Raw genomic sequence first — 19,907 nt, forward strand, 5'->3', positions numbered from 1 at the left:
TTTTTCGGAGTAACCCAGCTGGTAATAATAAAGAACGTAGTTATTTACCCGGCGATCTAGCGCCGAGCCTTTTTACGTCAGAACGCCCCCGCTAACGCGACCACACTATCCGAAAAACATAAATTAAGTTGAGAACTGAAAATTGCCTTTGATAAGTTCATCTATTTGGCTGAAAACCCTTGCGTCATTCGGTCCCTACTCAAGCCCCTAAAATTGTCCACGTTAGAGACGTACCGTTGTTATACCGTAAACTTGTGACGTGAATGTTCCCGACCTGGGTAAAATCGCATTGGGTCGATGTTTTCTCTAAACGGACGGATAGTTTTGCGATGTAAAAATTATAGAAACAGTACCATGATCTTTAGTAGTTAGCGGACAGCAAGTAATAGGTACTTAACTATTAATAGTATCTTATTTTAGTTAAAAGTATCTTACCTTCAAAGACTATTGGAGGTTAGATAGCCAGTTCCTCTGTGGTTGAGGATTCCGTATGAAGCGCGCTTCCATTTTCAGCCTAATCATTACTTTCCATCAGTTGAGGGACCAAGAGCTTCCAGCAGGCCAAGAGCTTCCTCTTTGTAAATAAAAATCTCAATTTAAACAAATTAATAGCTGACTGGAAAGCTAGCAGAAATATCCTTAACAATAGAAAAATCATGGGGCCCTTAGCCATCCACTCTTCTTTATACCAAATGCTTTTGACCAAAGAACTGCGTGCTTACAAAATTGGAGCTGTCAATGGCAGAAGCGTCATTGGAGGCGATGAAATCGAACAGGATCTTTGGAGACTGATTTTTATTATTTACTTCGCGTTGTTGTGTTATTCTTTAATTTTGCTCCTTTAACCGGTTGAGTCCCAGACGGCATTCATTAATGTCATAACAATTGATTATCTATTGTGTCTAGATTCGCGGGCCTTGAAGGATTAATAATTAAAATCAGCTGCAGAATAGCTATAGTTCGTTTGATCGTTCGTCGTTCGTTTGATAGTTCAGTTCTCATACTTTTTACCTAAGTCTACCTAAGTAGGTAGCCAGTTCTTCTGTGGTTGAGAATTCCGAGTAAAGCTCGCTATCTTCGGCCTGATATTCACCTTCCATCAGGTGAGATCCAGGCCTAGAGCTTCCCCGTAGTGGATAAAAAAACCTTTGATTTTTACAAAATCGAAAAAAAGCTACTAGATTTTACTGTTCGCGTTTTGTCAAATCCAATCAACTGTCTAGCGTAAACCCCAAGATATATCGTCGTGAGGTTATCAAGGTCGCTCGTCTACCGCTGACCTATTACACAGCTAAAGGGAAACGAGCAGTTAATATTTACGTTTTCACTTGACCTAGATAACTTTTTGTATAGCACATCAAGCTAAGTTATGAAATATGTATTGGTCATAGGTTCTTTATTGCAACGAAAATGTATACCTACTGATGGATACAGTTGTCAAATTCCTCTATTGGAAGACTTTCCCTTACTAAATTGACTTTTAAGCAAAATTGTCGTCAGAAATGCTCTACTTTTCTCACGTTCAACTGAAGAAAATGTTATCACCAAAGCTTATCTACCATCATCTAGAATTTTTTTAAATATTATTCAGTAATCTTCTGAAAGACATCTCCAAACGTAATTAAGTTTTCCCTAGCTTGCAAATATGTATAATTTGCACTTTAGAAGCACAGTGGTCAGGGGTAAAAAACATTTTTGATAGTTTACTTTCTCTTGGTCTTTAACCTATCTAGTTTCTATTTTCGGTGAAAAACGTTTGTATCCACAATTGTTTTTCAGTATCAATTAGTTGGCTTTTCTCCTAAGAGCCATGGCCATTCCCACTCGTCTGCTAGGCATTTGCTAATGTAATTTATAGGGGTGCCAATAAAACTGTCGCCATCACAATTTATAACCTTTGTCTTCGGACTGGCGAAACGATTACTCCACTAAAGGTATTGTCCGTGAAAACGCGTTTTGTTCTTGCCTTACTTTGTCAGGTTAAATTCAATCAAGTAATCTAAACAAATAACTTTGTGTACTCTATAAGTAATAATAATAGTAATTAGGTATTAATAATTTTGCCTTAGCACACTAACCTTAATTTAACCCTATACTTGGCAAAGACGGTTTTGGTTAATATTTGTGATTTACACTATAAATATTGGATTTAGGACGAGTAAAAATCATGTAAAAAATACGAAAAAAAATCTTAGGTATGTAGTTTTGGAAATATAGTATGTATCTTCAAGTGCACATTGCCAGCTTTGTAGTAAACTAAAAAATGGTTTAATTGTTAGTAAAAATTAGTTATTTAAATGAAAATTACTACAAAACCTTAAGCTATTCCTTATTTGAGTATTAAAAAATAAGTATATTTTACAAAAAACTGAAAACAAAGTAAAAAACCCACTTCAAAGTCTGTAACGCCTTGCAAGTATAGCTGCATTTGGATGTATGAGAACCACTCTATCAGCGTNAAGAGATGAAATGAAAAGAAGGATACATCAAAATCTATTATATCTTGTATTTTTATGTCCTATCCTAAGTTAGGTATTATTCTAGATTCGTTTCATCAGCTCGAACACCCGCTTCACGTCTGCAGGGCTACTCCGAAACGCTGTTTACGAAGTTTCGGGTCTTCTGTCACCGTCGCTCATTTTGGCACGTCGCTTTGCGTGAGAGAGATGGCAGCATTCGAAACTTCTGATAACGTTTTTCGAAGTAACCCAGCTGGTAATAATAAAGAACGTAGTTATTTACCCGGCGATCTAGCGCCGAGCCTTTTTACGTCAGAACGCCCCCACTAACGCGACCACACGATCCGAAAAACATAAATTAAGTTGAGAACTGAAAATTGCCTTTGATAAGTTCATCTATTTGGCTGAAAACCCTTGCGTCATTTGGTCCCTACTCAAGCCCCTAAAATTGTCCACGTTAGAGACGTACCGTTGTTATACCGTAAACTTGTGACGTGAATGTTCCCGACCTGGGTAAAATCGCATTGGGTCGATGTTTTGTCTAAACGGACGGATAGTTGTGCGATGTAAAAATTATAGAAACAGTACCATGATCTTTAGTAGTTAGCGGACAGCAAGTAATAGGTACTTAACTATTAATAGTATCTTATTTTAGTTAATTGTATCTTACCTTCAAAGACTATTGGAGGTAAGATAGCCACTTCCTCTGTGGTTGAGGATTCCATATGAAGCGCGCTTCCATTTTTGGCCTAATCATTACTTTCCATCAGTTGAGGGACCAAGAGCTTCCAGCAGGCCAAGAGCTTCCTCTTTGTGAATAAAAATCTCAATTTAAACAAATTAATAGCTGACTGAAAAGCTAGCAGAAATATCCTCAACAATAGAAAAATCATGGGGCCCTTAGCCATCCACTCTTCTTTATACCAAATGCTTTTGACCAAAGAACTGCGTGCTTACAAAATTGGAGCTGTCAATGGCAGAAGCGTCATTGGAGGCATTGAAATCGAACAAGATCTTTGGAGACAGATTTTTATTATTTACTTCGCGTTGTTGAAAAAGAATAAGATGAAAGTTTGTTTTTTTTGGTATGCTTTAATTTTGCTCCTTTAATAAATAAATTAAGCTGCAAAGTGATCACATTTTAAAATGTTTAATACTACCTACTTACTAAAACGGCTGTTAATGAAAGGTAAAAAGTGCGTACGATTATTGAAGTTCTCATACTTTTTACCTAAGTCTGCTTAAATAAGTATATCGTCATAACAACAATGTTAACATCATTGTTGGGTTCCGGCAGTTGGAGTTAAGCTATCCAGTTCCTCTGTGGTTGAGAATTCCGATTAAAGCTCGGCTATCTTCGGCCTGGTAAGATCCAGGCCAAGAGCTTCTCCGTAGTAGATAATAAAAACCTTTGATTTTTACAAAATCGAAAAAAAAGCTACTAGATTTTACTGTCCGCGTTTTGTCAAATCCAATCAACTGTCTAGCGTAAACCCCAAGATATATCGTCGTGAGGTTATCAAGGTCGCCCGTCTACCGCTGACCTATTACACAGCTAAAGGGAAACAAGCAGTTAATGTTTACGTTTCCAGTTGACCTAGATAACTTTTTGTATAGCACATCAAGCTAAGTTATGAAACATAAATTTCGTAGTGGTCATATTATGTGCTTTATTGCTACAAAAATGTATGCTTTCATATACGGTCATCAAATCCATCTATTGGAAGACTTTCCTTGTTATTAAAATGACATTTAAGCAAATTATCGTTATAAAATGTCTACTTTTCTCACGTTCAACTGAAGAAAATGTTATCACCAAAGCTTATGTAAAAGTTCTATTTACAGAAATAAATGAGTTTTATGAGATTTTTTTATGAGTTTTTTTTATTAGTTTTATATAATATGTACCTATCTACCATCATCTAGATTTTTTTTAAATATTATTCAGGAATCTTCTGAAAGACATCTCCAAACGTAATTAAGTTTTCTCTAGCTTGCAAAGATAATTTGCATTTTGAATGTCAGAGGTAAATATCATTTTTGATAGTTCACGTCTTTCTCTTGGTGTTTACCTATCTAGTTTCTATTTTCGTTGCAAAACGTTTGTACCTACTACAATTTGTTTTCAGTATCAATTAGTTGGCTTTTCTCCTAAGAGCCATGGCCATTCCCACTCGTCTGCTAGGCATTTGCTAATGTAATTTATAGGGGTGCCAATAAAACTGTCGCCATCACAATTTATAACCTTTGTCTTCGGACTGGCGAAACGATTACTTCACTAAAGGTATTGTCCGTGAAAACGCGTTTCGTTCTTGCCTTACTTTGTCAGGTTAAATTCAATCAAGTAATCTAAACAAATAACTTTGTGTACTCTATAAGTAATAATAATAGTAATTAGGTATTAATAATTTTACCTTAGCACACTAACCTTAATTTAACTGGATCCAAATGTATCTAGGCTAAGTTTTATTATTTATGTTTTTATTCTTATAGATTGTTTTTCGGTTATTATGCAGTGTTATGTAAGGTAAATAAGAAAGTAAATGTAAGATACAGTACTTCTCGGATGCTAACTAAAATATCCTTTTCGTATAAAATCTGCCTAACTTAATTTACCCTTTCTAGACCTTGCTTTTAAGAAGACATAAAAATCCTCTCAAGAATGTTTCAAGAAAGTAAGATTTTTTAGTTAACTGTACTGAGACTGTGCCTGTATTTTTGTGTACCTAAAATATAAAAAATAAGTTTTAGTCGAATTTGTATTATTTGAAGTTGATGATATTGAATTGAAATTATTTAGGTGCTTATCCTTTTGGATGACACATACTTACTTATCTAACTACTTCTAGTAGCGGTATCTTTAAGAATGTCCACACTTAAAACACCTCTTACTACCTGATCCCTTCATTGTATCAGGACCATATACCCGTATACTTTAAAGCGGCCACTGTGAGGAAGAAGGGAGAAAATTATTTCCTTATCTACTTGCACAGAGCCACCGCTCGATGCCGTACCAATAATTAAGCTTTGGACTCCTCCCTTTACACGTTATAAGGGTGTAGATATCAGACAAAAAATAATAGTAATTTTATGTGCTACACAAGACACCTACATAATATCCTAATTGAACTTACTTCAAATTTTAAGTATGACTAGCGGCCGCCCGCGACTTCGTACGCGTGGGTACCGTTTTACCCCCTTAGGGGTTCAATTTTGCAAATTTCCGTCTTAGTGAGCACCTACGTTATAAAAGGAAACCCCATGCAAAATGTAAGACTTAGCACTTGTAGATTGTTTCTGAGATTTCATGATGAGTGAGTGAGTCAGTCAGTCAATCAGTAACCTTTCGCTTTTATAGATATAGATTGTATTATAATATCAGGACCCCCAAGCTAGTTCACCAGAAGTAGGTGTTTAAGTGTATAAATGTAGCGTCTTATTGTAGGTACCTACTTGTATTCAGGGAGATTTTGCAAGAAAAATCTACAGTCTCTTGTGCTGTCTGTCATCCGTACCTGTTACAGTACACGACTGAAATAACAAGCCTCTGATAATATGGTAAAGGCAAACTTATTCCCTCTGTTTATAACCCTATCATTAATAGACCACCTGCGATGTCGGCTCAAGTGACCTCAACAGCTCCCCGGACAGATAGCGGCGAGCAGAAGGCACTCTGCCTACTAGCAACCTCACCTAGTGGATAGGGATGGGGGTTTTTTTTTTTACGATAAAACATCGATATTTTTCAATGCTTATTTTTTTTACTCTAGGCTGGAATGGAACGCAAACTTTAGGCTGGCAATATCAACTCAACAATTTATTTTCGATACCTATTTTGACTTACTTGACTTAAAGTCCTATTTCCACAACAGTCCTCCATCGCGTTCGGTCTTGAGCTTTGCGCTTGATATCTATTTTAAGCTGATCAAATTAAAATGGGTCGATAAAATATTGTATTTTTTAGAATAATTGGATTTTTACTTCAATAAGATTTGCGTAGAATTTAGAAAGAAACGGTTCAGTAACAATATCGCTGTTTCGAAAAGTTATTCAGAATTCAACAGAAAAATTCAATATTAATTATATCTAATGGACAAAATATGAAACACGTAGGTACCTAATGTCTAGCTTTTACAAATAACACATTCGAAAATCAATTACCAATTAAATTAAGCCTAAAACTTTATAACGCAAAATAGTTACCTACATAGCACATCCCTATTATCGATAACAAAATTATCTACTTGTTAACTTCAAGTACTAGAACTGGCAAGCGGCCAAAACGCTTCATTCTCATAGGATCGCTGGCAAATTGAATATTTAGTATCCAAATTGCTCCAAATTGATATTCGCAGTACACCTTTAACATATCTAGGGCACTAGGGCATTACGAAAGTCTGTTGTTATTCATTTCATGCTAATCGTTTTAATATAAATTTCACTATCCGCCCCAGGTATTTTCTCTAGGGATATAATTTCGAATAAGCTCTTTTATAAAACAGTTGCGTCATAAGTAGAGGAAGGTTGACCAGAGCTGTTAAGCGAGTGGAATTAACACCACATACGAGTATTACATATTTCATTTGTCATCATCATTTAGCCACCTTCTCGAAGAAGCTCAATCGCCTACTTCAAGCCTGGTTCGCCCACCGTGGAGTTGAGAGATGTGTTTAACAATCCATTTACTGTACTTTTCATAGAATCTGTAATAAATGTGGTCGGCCACAGTGCCACCTTATTCGGCAGTTTTATAAATTTGTATTAGCTTATTGTTATCATGATTTGATTTTGTATTTAACATTTTATGTGGGTTACATTTCTAATAGTAGTTCATAAATATCGAAAACACTCTGTAGAGAGCCTAAGAGATTTGTGCCCCCGAAAATGAATTCGATAAGGTAAGCCGTAGATTTATTCGAATACCACGCTCTAAGGAGCCTAAAACAATTTATTTTTTCATGATAATGGCCTCTTAAATTACTCGGATCTTGAAATACTGTATTAATCCAAGACTCACATAATTTATTTTAATTATGTTTATTTAATAGCTCCATATTTATTCAGGTTATTAAATACTTAAGTTACCTATACATTACGTTCTACATTAACAAAGTCCGTACTTCGTACCCCCGTGGGCTAGGTTATTTTAATGGGTATTTCAAAGACGAAAACCACCTAACTTACTCTAACATGTAAGTAGAGTATTTTTTTATGGGACACTAGGCAAACGCGTAGACGAATATGCATAACCTATGTCATAAGAGGTGAAAGAGTGTGTGGAACTCTATGACCGCTTTATATTTTTTTTAAAGTTTTAGATATTTTCCAAATAAACAAATACAGGGTGAAATTTTGTAATGCCACCTGGAGGGAAAGTACTCTTAATACTATACATTTTACTCAAAGAAAACATTCCTTTATTTTTGAAAAGAAAGAGAACTGCATTCAAATAATAATATGTATTTCCAAAACGTTTTCCAAAATTCACCACCATCTATATTTTCTGTGAATGCAGTTCCATTTCTTTTAAAAAATAAAGGAATGTTCTCATTGAGTAAAATTTTCTATCTACATTATTAAGAGGCATTACAAAATTCCACCCTGTATATGACTTTATAGCCTTCTGATTAACTAAAACGCAGTAACAACAGTCGCAGCCGCGCGTCATTACGAATGCATGTGTGTCACAAACGCGCACTGCAATTACAGGATAATTTACACTGCGTGTGTGTAGTGTTTACAAAGTGTTCTTTGTAACTCTTAGTTTGTTCTTGTGCGTCGGTGCAATTTTAAATGAAAGCTTGTGATGTTGGGATATTAACCTTTTTTGCAAAGAGTAAGACCACCACCTAACTTTAACCGTAACTATAACGATAACTGGTGCTTTCTGCACTGGTGCTGGAGCTATAACGATAACGTCAAAAATTTATCAAACTATACCCTAGTTTGATAAATTTTTGACGTTTGTTTAAGATAAAACCAGCTTTAGGCTGGGTTGTACAACACAGCTTTATCTACAAATACTCGTTTTCGATGTTCAAGTTCATTAAAATAATAATATAACTTACCCTGAATGACAAAATATGGTCAGACATTTTGCTCTAAACGTACTGAAACAAATAAAACAAAGATTTTTGATCCTACCTCTTATGAAGAACAAAATAGCAAAGAAGTCCCTTCTTCGTGAACAAATACGAAAACATTATGCCTCTTCCTGAAGTCTGGCAGAGAAATTGGTAACACAACTTTTTTGAATGCAATATCTTGCCAAGTTCTGTTTCTTGTTATTTACAATACGCTCAATTCAGTCACATGAAATTAACGTTCATTAACATCAAAAAACTTAGCTCAGCATTTGCATGTGCTTTCATTTAGCCTTATACATTCATGATGTGAGGATATAAGCTCAGCGTTTCAGTATGCCTTTTTTGCACACTAATATTCATTATTTATCTGTGACAACAAAGCCAAAGGTTAGTCTTAATCCAGGAACCTACACATAATTAGCGCTCATCATCTAATGAACAGAGGCGCATTATACCCGGGTCATTACGAATGCACGCCATGTCGCGGCTCACGCTGCAATCACGTGATACGCGCGAGCTTCGTTGGCAGTGAGATGTGGTGGCTTGACAGGGTCATGATGATACAGTAAGGCAGTTTTCCACCATAGGAGCGAAGCGAATAGGAGTTGTGTGTTTGAATAACCAATCAAAATTAAATTTCAGAAACAAAATTGAGCGAAGAATAGATGTGAAAAAACTGGGCCTTAGGGCCGTCTTCCACCATAGCGGAGCGGAGCGGAGATGTACTTTATCCTGCTCAGTGTACTGTAATTTGTATGGAAACGCCGCATAGGTATCTCTTCTCCGCTCTTTCAACCGTTTCTACTGTAGCTGAGCTGAAAACATCGCAGAAATGCGCGCAACCACGTGACACGCGCGATCTTCGTTGGCATTGAGATGTGGTTTGTGGTACATGTGGCACATGGTGATATACGAGTACATCCATAAGGCCATCCTCCACTAAATGGGAGAAAGCGAACCGAAGCTGAGCGGAAAGTTGATATGGAAATAACGAAATCTGATTGACTATTCAAGCACATTAATCTCCTATGCTTTGGTGGAGGCGTCACGGCCGTTTTCCATCATAGAGGAGCTGTGCTTCGTCCTGCTAAGTGCGCTGTATCTTGTATAAAATATGTCAACGTGAAATTGTGAACTCTGTCAGCTTATAATATAACGCGTTAGATTGTAAACTAACAGTGGGTTAGGTTAGGTTAGATTGTAATTTAACTACGTCAGATTATAATCTGACGGAATTCACAATTTTATGGTGACATATGCCTATAACTACGCCTACATCTCTTTCCGCTCTGCTCAACCGTTCCTACTGAAACTAAGCGGAGACGAAACGTGTTTAACCCGACTTTTCTCATCTCCGCCTTGGAGGAAAATAGACCTTAGGGTATACCCTGACTATACAGGTTGATAGGATTTTTGTTTGCAAGACCGCGAAATTCCTTTTACAATAGAACTCAGCAAACAAGGCTCATTTTAACAAACAAAATACTAATTCAAGTATTCCCTTGAGTATGTACTCCGAGAGCCGAGTATTGGGTATCGCGATAAGGACGAAAGTGACGATTGGAATTCCTACATAAATCACCGGGTCCCGAGGGAATTATAGGACTTGGCGGCTGAACCACAGTACTCAACGTTTCAATATTAAAGTAGGGTATCCCTCAGTCGGCTTTACTACTTCTGAATCTATTTACGACTGGGGATGGGGAATTTAAATTGAATTCTACAACTTTTTTTAAATCTAGATAATATGCTACTTACATTCGGGTACGTACTAGTACTAGCCACGTAGGAACATAGTACTTAATATCCATTTAGTATCCATATAATTTAGCAAATGTACGGCCACAAATTACTTAATAGTTGACAAGACTAGTGAGCATTACCTATTGGTCTGCGACCGCGATATTGCTGTCTATTACAGGGGACTAAGGTACTTTATATTGTATATCGATAAACTTTTATGGATATGGACGTAGATGATAACAACTGTCTACAGCATTTTTGCGCACGGGTTATGCATAGCTTATTTTTATTGCTTTATGACCTAGAATTAAGAATAACAACAAAAAAATGTTCTGAATTTGCTTTTATGTGTAAAAAATAGAAAAATTCATATCAATGAATGTATGAAACATGAACATAGAGATGACTCAATTTGTTGCCAAATATATTTTTTTCTTTCTTTCATTCATTCTTTCTAATTATTAAAACATACCAAACATCCATTTAAGATTCATTCTCACAAGAGAAAATTTAAAAAAGAGTCCAAATATTTATTAAAAATGAAAAGTTCTAATTTCCTGTCATGTTCCATAGAAGATTTTTCGCATAAAAATCTAACCCTATCATGCTTTCAGTATACTGGCCTTGGTAACGTCGTCTCTCAAATCTCTCACTATATTTTGATGAAAGCGTGCCCCTTGTTCTTGCGAATAAGCCCCCTTAATTATTTATAAATATATCCCAATGAGAATGGGACGTGCATCTTTAGAGACATTCTACTATGAAGATGGAAAATTCAAATCGCTAGAACTTCTTAAAAAGCAAATATTTTCGATTTGTAATCGCACTTTTTTATATAAATTTACTTATATAATCAGAATATAATAAGTAAAATCCATGCGCAAAAAAAAAAAAATTTGTTGACCGGTGTAATTATTCTGATTAAAAACCAGCGCTACACTTTTGAAGGTGACTGTCTTATCTCCCATTTTAATCAAATTATTACTTTCACTAATCCAGTCTTAAGACTGGTCGAAGTATTCTGTCTTATCCACCATCGTTTCCGTGGTGTAGCGGTTATCACATCTGCCTAACACGCAGAAGGCCCCCGGTTCGATCCCGGGCGGAAACATTTTTTGCAGTTTTCCTTTAATTTTGTTTTTACATTATTTGTATTCATTTTTTCGGCAGCGGTCTTCAAAATTTAAATATTGAAATTATACATAAGTGTGATATTCATGTCCGGTTAGATTTTGTTTCATGTTTTTTACTAACATTTTTCTCCCATAACTTGTGTATTAGGATTTTTTATTTTATTTATTTATCTATTATCGTTTCATTGCATTACAAATTGCCCTCGGAATCGCACTTTTATTCAGTCTACATTACGTTTCCTTTTTCAGTGCATGACTTCAACCTCTATTCGCTTGTTGGAACTAAAATCAATAATTAGAACTCGAGTTACAATGTAAGCAATGTGCAGAGCTGAGCCATTTGAATTACTTTAGCCGTGGATTCAGGCAGGTTCTGTTTAACTACCGTTCTATCCTAGAACTGTGCCAGTGTGCAGGATAATAATGGTATTATTTTTAATACCTTTCCAAGCGTGTTTGTGCGGATGGCTCAAACCACTCAAACTGAACATTGTGCACGCATGAAACACAAGTATCTTGTGTAGCTGTAATTAGTGGTGATTTTGCAACAAAAATGTATTATTCTGATCTGCTTTCAATGATGAAAGCTAAGCATGAGCTTATTTCCCAAATTATTTCCATGGCGTCTTTTGTCTCTTCAGGTTTTTATTTTACTGTCACTATTTTATATTTCAAAAACAAGTTATTACTGATCCGGAGATGTAAATTAATTTTATCTTGGGAAATCTAGATGACATAAAAATAGATTTTGTAGGATAAAGATAATTTATAAACCTATCAAATGAACTCGTAGCTTGACCCCTTTTCTGCGTAGGTACAACTCTTTATAAATGAAGATCTTTATTAATACTGAAGTCCTCTATTTCAACCTTTCCCTATTTAGAAATTTTGGTAATACAAGTATTCAAGTTGTAGAGCAGTAATTCCTTCCTAATTCCCCTACATGAAATTCTCCATTCGTTCCGAAGCAAGATACATTTCCAGAGCATCTTCTTCCTCGAATTAGTCCAGTAGTGGGTCACGGTGCATTATTGAATGCCCCACCTAATGCAGGCACAATCAAATGCGACGCACACTAAGCCAGCACGGCTTGAGATTGTGCACAGTCAAAATAGAACAGCTTATTTATATCGCATTGCTATCAACATCTGACGTGGTCTTGTGTCTTGGCACTTGGCAGTAAAATGTCAACTGTCAAGATGATACTGAGTGGGTAACCTTTTTGGCAACATTTCTTTTTTCTCTTTTCTCTTCATTGTCTTTGTACTTTTTTTTTTATAATTGTATTTTTATATTGCCCTTTGTTTTTTTTAAGTTGTCTAATAAATAATTTTTCTTTCTTTCTTTCTTCTTTCTTTCTTGTTGGAGTCTTAATGACGCAGTTTTATGTTCTCGTAAAAACAGTGATATCTTATTGCAAAAGGAGCCTGAACTTCTTGTTAGATTCAAGTGTTAAACTCGTTCATTCGTTTCAGCCAAATAACGTCCACTGCTGGAAAAAGGCCTTCCCGAAGGCCTAAACTCATTCTTTTATAAAGAGCTTTGCGTATGTGGATCAATTTTCATTTATTCCTGAACTCTGCTAGCACCTTCAACTCTATGTATGCCCCGATAACTTTCTTCTTCATTTCTGGTCTTTCTTTTCAAACTTTTACTATTACTATGTCTTAAAACTTGAAGTCGTTCACAAATTTTAACGGTGAAGGGGTCGAACTGGCCGACTCGAGTTCCTAGGAACGCGGGTTCGAAATCCACCGCCCGCATCGCACACGACTAATTTGTGGTGAGTCCACTCGAAACACAAGCTTATTTAGCTTAACACGAGGGTCTAATGGGACTATTAGTAATTTGTGCAATACAAATTGCTAATAATCTTAAAAAAATAAACAAAACAAAACAATAACATTTTCAGATCGGTGGCAACTTTGTGATTAAGGAAAATACTTCTCGAGTGAACTGCTCGTTATGTTTGAGCTATAGTCCAGTGAGTTCTATTTAACTTGAAGCTCGCATCCGTGGGTAGATATGTTATCCACTGGATGAATTCTAGTTATACTGGTACATAGGTAGAATTAGATTCTAGGTAACTCTATCTAGAACCATTTACGAGTACCTCTGTAAGGTTGTCTTTATTGCCTTCAACTCAATGCAGAAGATTTTTATAGAATATAGGAAGTAAGGTTATGAATAAATAGAAAAGAACATATATAAATACAATTTATCGTAAACCGTATCAAATTTACATACCTACATAAATTAAAAATCATATAATGTGTCTGAGGGATACCTGAATTTCGTTTAAGCCCTGAAAAACTCCAGTTAGTAGGGTAGGGTAGCTAATGAGTATAAATTAATTTCATGAATTTAGTTACGAGTATAATATTTAAAGTTGTTTATCCAAAATATTGAAAATGGACGACTTTAGCATATTAAATCAGTTCTATCTCTATAAGTCGCCGTAATTGAATTGAAATGGGTGCATGATGAGACCCGCCCTATGGATATAGTAGAGCTGTTAATAAGCGGCTCAAAGGGAGATTCTAATGCAAATTATGTACATTAGAAACTCTAGAGTGGAATGTATAATGCATATTGATTTCGACGGGTTCAATCGTCTGGTTGTATTACACTACACTGTTGCTAGGCCCATCTGTTGGAATATTCAAGTCACAACTCAAGAAACTTATGCCCATTTTCACCATCAATGCCTAATTTTTAAGTGACCTCTATAGTAACACATAACAGGAGTTTTGTTTTCATAGGGGTCACTTAAAAATTAGGGAATGATGGTAAAAACGGGCATTAGTCCATCTTGTCAGCCTTTTTTATTTTTTTTTTATTTTTTTATTTTTTTTTTAATTTGTGGCAACCAAACCTCTCTGGGAGGTTTATTTCTGCCAATGTCGAGAGAAAAATATTGACATAGTTATCAATAGAACGTGGGTGTTTCAGTTCTATTGATTTTACATGGATTCCGTGGAGTTAAGTATGCCCGTAAGCAGGTTTCGAGACGCCACCGGGTCCAAAGCGGGTTGTTCATACGACAACCCACTCGACACTCGATGCGCGCTCAAATTCGAAGTTTTTCAATGTTTTTTATAATTTATCACTTCACTGCACTTTAGAACACAAAATAACACCAAAGTTGTACACTAAAGTCCATTAAATAATAAATTGAAACCATTAAAACAGATCGACCATGCTTCCCGTTCAACTACCCTCCACGGAATCGAATTTGACTGTTTAGAATATTGGCAGTTAAAAATGACACATTTTTTTTTATGTGACAGGAGGCAAACGAGCACCAGCCCCCCTAGACATAACGCACTTTTTGATCGAATCCGTCAAAACTCCATACAAAAAAGGGGCTTTTCGACCACTTTTCGACTGGTTTGCGATTAAAATTTGCACTTTGTCTAGACCCACTGATGGTAAGTGATTACGCCATACGCCATACCATTACGCCCATAGACACCCGCAGACCCAGGGTCTTAGTATTTTAAACATATCTTGTAATTCGGTATTAAGGATCCCTTTTCGCTAAAGTACGGTGAGTTAGATACGTGGAAATCTTCATTATTTCTCAGAAGAAAAACTTTTGTATACCAAAAAGACACTCTAGTGTAGTCGATACTAATTAATTTATTAGCTCTGAAAGTGTCTTTATTAGTTTCTCTTTTGGCACCACTAACCCGATTTGATGTTTATTTGCCAATAATCTTATTACGAAAGTTTCCATCCAACGTTCACGGAACACTAAACTAGGATGGCAAATTTTCGTCTTCTTGCCAAGCCTTGGACGTATTTCCAAGTTATTGTTAACTTGTAACTTCAGTATTAGGCACTTATTTTATTTCATTGCCCTCTGGAATCAATGGCAGAAATGTCTAAAACCAAGTGAAAGTGAGCATCAAATAAACGGAAAAGCGTCAATAAAGAATTCCTTTTCTCTCTTTGTTTCTTCTGGAGTTACTTTTGCTGAAATGTAAATTTAGTAAAGGCGCGATTCGTAGTGGTTGTGGCGTATTTACATACTACATGTATTAACGCTGCTTTTTGTTTTGCCTTTATCTTTTGTTTCGTTGAGCCTAGACTTGGATTATGTTAGGTTTTAAGTTTTAAGAACACAAACTTCATTATTAATATAGTGACAAATGTTAGGTNTGGATACGTACTACATTAGTACTAGCCACGTGGGAACATAGTACTTAATATCCATTTCGTATCCATATAATTTAGCAAATGTACGGCCACAAATTACTTAATAGTTGACAAGACTAGTGAGCATTACCTATTGGTCTGCGACCGCGATAGTGCTTTCTATTACAGGGGACTAAGGTACTTTATATTGTATATCGATAAACTTTTATGGCTATGGACGTAGACGATAATAAAATTATTCTGATTATAAACCAGCGCTACACTTTTGAAGGTGACTCTTATCTCCCATTTTAATTAAATTATTACTTTCACTAATCCATTCATAAGACTGGTTGAAGTATTCTGTCTTATCCACCATCGTTTCCGTGGTGTAGCGGTTATCACATCTGCCTAACACGCAGAAGGCCCCCGGTTCGATCCCGGGCGGAAACATTTTTTTGCAGTTTTCCTTTAATTTTCTTTTTACTTTATTTGTATTAATTTTTTCGGCAGCGGTCTTCAAAATTTAAATACTGAAATTTTACATAAGTGTGATATTAATATCCGGTTAAATTTTGTTTCATGTTTTTTACTAACATTTTTCTCCCATAACTTGTGTATTAGGATTTTTTATTTTAGGTATTTATTTATCTATTATCGTTTCATTGCATTACAAATTGCCCACGGAATTGCACTTTTATTCAGTTCCCATTACGTTTTCTTTTTCAGTACATGACTTCTAGTTTCTGCATACTCGCTTGTTGGAACTAAAATCAATTAGAACTCGAGTTACAATGTAAGCAACGTGCAGAGCTGAGCCATTTGAATTACTTTAGCCGTGGATTCAGGCAGGTTCTGTTTAACTACCGTTCTATCCTAGAACTGTGCCAGTGTGCAGGATAATATTGGTATTATTTTTATTTGTAATACCTCTCCAAGCGTGTTTGTGCGGATGGCTCAAACCACTCAAACATTGTGCACGCATTAAACACAAGTACCTTGTGTAGCTGTAATTAGTGGTGATTTTGCAACAAAAATGCATTATTCTGATGTGCTTTCATCCATATGCTTATTTCCCAAATTATTTCCATGGCGTCTTTTGTCTCTTCAGGTTTTTATTTTACTGTCACTATTTATACTTCAAAAACAAGTTACTACTGATCCGGAGATGTAAATTAATTTTATCTTGGGAAATCTAGATGACATAAAAATAGATTTTGTAGGATAAAGTTAAAGATAATATTATTATAAACCTATCGAATGAACTCGTAGCTTGACTTCTCTTCTGCGTACAACTCTATAAATGAAAATCTTGATATTGTAAAGTACATGAATACTAAATTCCTTTATTTCAACCCTTCTCTATTTAGAAAGGGTAATATTCCAGTTGCAGAGCAGTAATTCCTTACTAATTCCCCTACATGAAATTCTCCATTCGTTCCGAAGCAAGATACATCTCTGGAGCATCTTCTGCCTCGAATTAGTCCAGTAGTGGGTCACGGTGCATTATTGAATTCCCCACCTAATGCAGGCACAATCAAATGCGACGCACACTAAGCCAGCACTGCTTGAGATTGTGCACAGTCAAAATAGAACAGCCTATTCATACCGCATTGCTATCAACATCTGACGACGTCTTGATAGAGACTCAATGACGCAGTTTTATACGTATTACGTACTCTTTTTTATGTGACAAGAGGCAAACGAACTCGTAAGAACAATGATATCCTATTGCAAAAGGAGCCTGAACTTCTTGACTAGATTCAAATTTATCTTTGGCGTAAACTCGTTCGTTCGTTTCAGCCAAAGGATGTTCACTGAGCTTTGCGTGTGGATCAATTTTCATTGATTCCTGAATTCTGCTAGTACCTTCAACTCTATGTATGCCCCGATAACTTTCTTCTTCATTTCTGGTCTTTCTTTTCAAACTTTTACTATTACTATGTCTTAAAACTTGAAGTCGTTCACAAATTTTAACGGTGAAGGGGTCGAACTGGCCGACTCGAGTTCCTAGGAACGCGGGTTCGAAATCCACCGCCACACGACTAATTTGTGGTGAGTCCACTTGTAAAACAAGCTTATATAACTTAACACGAGGGTCTAACGGGACTATTAGTAATTTGTGTAATACAAATTGCTAATAATCTTAAAAAAAAAAAACAAAACAATAACATTTTCAGTACGGTGACAACTTTGTGATTAAGAAAAATACTTGTAGAGTGAACTGTTCGTTATGTTTGAGCTATAGTCCAGTGAGTTCTATTTAACTTGAAGCTCGCATCCGTGGGTAGATGTGTTATCCACTGGATGAGTTCTAGTTCTACTGGTACATAGGTAGAATTAGATTCTAGGTAACTCTAGAACCATTTACGAGTACCTCTGTAAGGTCGTCTTTATTGCCTTCAACTCAATGCAGATGACTTTGATAGAACATAGGAAGTAAGGTTGTTAATAAATAGAAAAGAACATAATAAATACAATTTATCGTAAACCGTATCAAATTTAAAAACTACCTACATAAATTAAAAATCACATAATGTGTCTGAGGGATACCTGAATTTTGTTTAAGCCCTGAAAAAGTTCAGTAAGTAGGGTAGGGTAGGTAATTAGTATAAATTAATTTCATGAATTTAGTTACGAGTATAATATTTAAAGTTGTTTATCCAAAATATTGAAAACGGACGACTTTAGCATATTAAATCAGTTCTATCTCTATAGGTCGCCGTAATTGAATTGAAATGGGTGCATGATGAGACCCGCCCTATGGATATAGTAGAGCTGTTAATAAGCGGCTCAAAGGGAGATTCTAATGCAAATTATGTACATTAGAAACTCTAGAGAGGAATGTATAATGCATATTGATTTCGACGGGTTCAATCGTCTAATTGTATTACACTACACTGTTGCTAGGCACATCTGTTGGAATATTCAAGTCACAACTCAAGAAACTTTTGCCCACTTTCACTATCAATCCCAAAATTTTTAAGTGACCCCTATGAAAACAAAACTCCTATGTAGTGTTACTATAGGGGTCACTTAAAAATTAGGGATTGATGGTGAAAACGGGCATTAGTCCATCTTGTCAGCCTTTTTTAGAATTTGACTCTTTAGAATATTTATCTGCGATATTAGCAGTTAAACATGACTCGTACTTACGTTATAATCTTTTAAAAATAATTCTCGGAATGTAGGATCCTTTTTTCGTTAAAGTCTAAACTCACCGTGAGTTAGATAAGGAAATCTTTATTATTTCTCAGAAGAAAAACTTTTGTATACCAAAAGGACACTAGTGTAGTCGATACTAATTAATTTATTAGCCCTGAAAGTGTCTTTATTAGTTTCTCTTTTGGCACCACTAACCCGATTTGATGTTTATTTGCCAATAATCTTATTACGAAAGTTTCCACCCAACGTTCACGGAACACTAAACTAGGATGGCAAGTTATTGTGAACATCTTGTAACTTCAGTATAGGCACTTATTTTATTTCATTGCCCTCGGCCCTCTTGAATCAATGGCAGAAACGTCTAAAACCAAGTGATAGTGAGCATCAAATAAACGGAAAAGCGTCAATAAAGAATTCCTTTTCTCTCTTTGTTTCTTCTGGAGTTATTTTTGCTGAAATGTAAAAGTAAGGGCGCGATTCGTAGTGGTAGCGTATTTACATACTATATGTATTAACGCTGCTTTTTGTTTTGCCTTTATCTTTTGTTTCGTTGAGCCTAGACTTGGATAACATGAGTTAAGTTTTAAGAACACAGAAACAAACTGCTTTATGAATATAGTGACAAATAAGGGTTAAAACAATTGCTACTTTTTCCGCTGTCATCATATTACTGGTTATGCTTAAAAGGGACTTGTTAAGGTCAAGTTGACCTAACATAAAGTTTGATAAAACCGGTTGTAGGGAATAACGAAAAAAATTCCAAATAACGTGCACTTTTTTGATGTTATAAAAATCTATTGTCATAAAAATCCTATTATAATCATTATTGTGTCTACTTATAGAATTGTAATGAAAAGCCTCATCTGACAATTTATAAGCCTAGAAGACGTAATGAAAAATAATATCCGGTTTAATAACCGGAAAATCAAGGGTCACCCCGCTCATGAGATTACATTAGGTACGTCGGGACCCTTTCTTTCCCATTTTATTATTGCTGTACAGGATTTTCTAAAATCTGATTGTTTCTTATATTAAATTCGTTCCTTTTTCAGTGTATACCCGCGACATCTGTTCCTAAATTGGGGTTCAGGGGAGAAATAAATTTGTCCCTGATTAGTCCCTGCTGATTTCAATCTGACCCTAATGAGGTTACGAGTGATTTTATACGGGAATTTATCTGG

General features: G+C 35.7%; 1 long non-coding RNA gene and 2 other non-coding genes across 3 annotated transcripts in view; all 3 read left to right on the forward strand.

Moving 5' to 3' along the window:
- Positions 1-19,907, forward strand: part of LOC114360492 (uncharacterized) — a 103,439-nt gene that overhangs the window by 27,241 nt on the left and 56,291 nt on the right. The window lies entirely within an intron of this gene.
- Positions 11,327-11,399, forward strand: TRNAV-AAC (transfer RNA valine (anticodon AAC)). Its single transcript has one exon. It is a non-coding gene; the product is annotated as a tRNA-Val (tRNA).
- On the forward strand, positions 15,942-16,014 carry TRNAV-AAC (transfer RNA valine (anticodon AAC)). Its single transcript has one exon. It is a non-coding gene; the product is annotated as a tRNA-Val (tRNA).

Source organism: Ostrinia furnacalis, unplaced genomic scaffold (assembly GCF_004193835.3).
Source record: "Ostrinia furnacalis isolate ACB-3 unplaced genomic scaffold, ASM419383v2 OfSCF5054, whole genome shotgun sequence".
NCBI classification, from domain to species: domain Eukaryota; kingdom Metazoa; phylum Arthropoda; class Insecta; order Lepidoptera; family Crambidae; genus Ostrinia; species Ostrinia furnacalis.